At 29.0% G+C, this 3,364-nt stretch overlaps 1 protein-coding gene across 1 annotated transcript in view; it reads right to left on the bottom strand.

The window, feature by feature from the left end:
• The window catches only part of LOC106459552 (low-density lipoprotein receptor-related protein 2-like), a 248,405-nt gene that overhangs the window by 81,361 nt on the left and 163,680 nt on the right, over positions 1 to 3,364 (bottom strand). The gene's annotated exons all lie outside the window — the stretch shown is intronic.

Below are 3,364 nucleotides of genomic sequence, written 5' to 3'. Positions count from 1 at the left end.
TACTACTACTAGTTCTTGTATAGTACATATATATAATAATAATATAATACATATACTATATATTATATATATATATATATATATATATATATATATATATCATAAATAGTAAAAATAATTAATTGTGCATACTATTAATTACAAAAGATTTATAAGTTTTATCTTAATATTCTTACTTAAATTTGAATACAAAATACCTTCTAAGGGACAACCTAACAAACTGGCTAAGATATATAAAAAACTTGGGATTGATATTATGAATAAATATACTTGGAGAAAATAAAATAAATTAACAAGTGAGAAGACTTGTTAATAAAAACACTGAATGATAACCTTGTCTATTACCTACATAATCTGGTTGACACTCAGACTTATGAAATTGACCAAAATAATTATAATTATCCAAAAATTGATGAATTCATTTCATTTAGTAAATGCACACACATGAATATCTTTCTATGGGCATTCAGAAACAATAAATACATTTATCTAAGAAATTTACCTGTCAAGAGCACTAGAGTTTGATAAAGTTCTTTAACATGTGATTATTTAAGAAGTCTATATGTAGTCAAACAAATGTATTATGTAATAAACAAATATTAAGAAAGGAAGAAGTAAGATGACTATTTAACAGATTAAGTGTTGAAAGCTTTCACTATGAAAATTACATAAAATACCAACCCATGCAAAAATTAATAAAAATTACTACACAAAACATGGAAGAATTAAATTTCCCAACTTTTCCCTGATCAAAATATATTATTCCCTGACCTGTACTCTATGCTTATTATTTATCATTGAACTATTATCTGTAGTAAAAGGTGAAACTGCAAAACATTATCAATATATTGTCTAATAAAGACAAGCAAGGCTGTACGTTAAGAATCAAAGTATGTCTTCTTGCAAAGTTTCAATATCAGTTTCAAACTATTAATACTTTATCACAGCATACACAACAAATGCACTTTATCTATTTGTTAAGGACAGTGCACACTAATCACACCTATTAATTTTCATTTCAATCACAAAAACGTTATTACAGCATAGAAAATGCTACAGATTTTAACATATGTGATTATTACATTTTGACTTTTATTACCTGAAAGGAACATGTTTACTGTTGTAAAATGGAATAATCTTTGAGAAGTATGTTTCTTGTAGGTCAAATATCTATTAAAGCAATATTTTCTGATGTATATACATGCATAAAATGAATGAAACTTTCAGTTGTAAACTATACACTGCAGCTACATGTACAACTGCACATGTTAATTCAATTATCCAAAGCAAATTGTATCATTTTCACATGTGCTTTGAAACTGTGCATATCTAGTTCATCTATATCAAAAATATAGATTTTTGTATTAACATGACCACATATTTATCAATCAGTAACATTACTAAAGATATTTTCAGGTTTATGAAAGTTTTTTTATTCACAAGATTGCCAGATTATACTTACAAATAATGAAGTTGCATATTCTAAATATAAATAGAGGAAATTTCACACATGAACTCAGACTTGCTATAAAAATCCACGTTTATAGTTGCATTATTCCTATGCTACTATGATGTATAATCATACATGTAAAAGCTATGGTAACTGGAACAGACATGAATATTACTGTACACAAACATGTTTGTCAATGACAGTAATATTGCATAATAGTATTACTCTAATCAAGTATCAATTTTTTCACTGTTCTTTTCACTGTTTCTTGAATTATGTAATACTAATTGGTCTATAATTATTGGGATACATTTTATCACCTCCCTTGAAAAAAGGGGTGACATTATCTAATTTTCAACCTTCTGGTACCTGCCCACTATTCAAAAACTGACAAAAAATAGTAGCAAGTGGCTCATATATCCAATCTTTAATCTGCTTCAAAACTCTTGGTGAAGTATTATCTGGCCCAGGAGCCTTATTGTTCTTTGAACTTCCCAATTATTTCTTAAACAGCTCAGAATTAATGCAGTCATCTTGTTTGATCTCGTTTCCATTTATCAATTGCTCAAGATGTGGAATAGTGCTTAAATCTTTGCTAGTAAAAATCGAAGAAATAGCCAAATTTAATAACCCAGCCATCTCATAATCATCAGATAATAGCCTTCCTTTATCATCCCCTCAAGGGTCCTACCCCCATCCTAACATTTTGTTTCCCCTTAATGTATTTAAAGAAATCTTTATTGTCAATTCTTACATTTTCAGCCAACCTTTTTGATGTCCTAATTTCCTTTTTGACCAACTTTCTTGATCTTCTATAATTTTCTAAGTTTCCAAACATACTAGCCAATTTCAATTTCTTAAATCTGTAATGCTTTTCTTTAATTTTATATCTTATACCCTTTAGTATTTATCCTTTCTTGTCCCTAACATCTTGATTTTTTGTTATTTGACAAACACAGGGATGCCATCTTTTAGGAATCTTTTATGAGTGAGACTTTTTAAATAGTAAAATTTTAGCAGTACTGTGAGTGTGAAAGGAGGTTGCCTTCTATAGGAGTCTGGGGGCATGGGAATAGCCTATCTCTAAATAGTAATTTGTGAAGGGCTTTTATACTATAGTACAACTATCCTTCTTGATTTAATTTTAGGAAGACGAGACAAAGCCTTTTCCAAAGCCCTTACACTCCATTTAGGTGATAACCTAGCTACTGTTTATGTAATCTATTACAGCTGTCTTGGTATTCTTTTGGTAAGCAAAAAAGACTGGTGTAGATAAAATATACATATTGGTGAGCTACATGCACCATAATTAACCTGTATGTGATTTTTTTATGCTAATGATAATTTATTTTTTTGCCATTCACGTCCCAGAAGGATCACTGAATCACATGAAATTCACCAACTTTTCCTGGTTTTTGTCTGGAAAATGAAATTCCCTGATGTTTCACATGCCAGTAACACAAAATATAAAGTTCACTGACTTTTTCTGTTTCCCTAACCCTTAAGAACCATAATAGAATAAAAACCATGCTGCCTGGATATTGCATTTGCAATAATATGCAGCTTTGAATAAGATATGTCATTGTCATGATATAAAAGACTGTTTGGTTTAGATATTAGTGACTAATATATTTTTATGAGAGAATATTTTATTACTGTTTAGTTTTTGTTATAAAAGAGTTAAAAGCAGACGATTGTATGAAGTTTTATTAATAATTCATTGATGTAGAGAAGTGATAGGCCTAACAATTGATATAGGCCTAACATTTAATATGTTGAGTGAAACTAACAGTAGAAAATACAATAAGAAAAATAATTCTATTCAGTCAAAGCATGGTTCTAAAATAACTGAATCAGCCTGAGTGCACGTTGACAAAAGGAACAGAAGATCTTCAAAAGAAAGAAGACAAAACG

This window comes from Limulus polyphemus, unplaced genomic scaffold, assembly GCF_000517525.1.
Source record: "Limulus polyphemus unplaced genomic scaffold, Limulus_polyphemus-2.1.2 Scaffold626, whole genome shotgun sequence".
In the NCBI taxonomy this organism is placed as follows: domain Eukaryota; kingdom Metazoa; phylum Arthropoda; class Merostomata; order Xiphosura; family Limulidae; genus Limulus; species Limulus polyphemus.
This window is presented reverse-complemented; position numbering and strand designations above follow the sequence as displayed.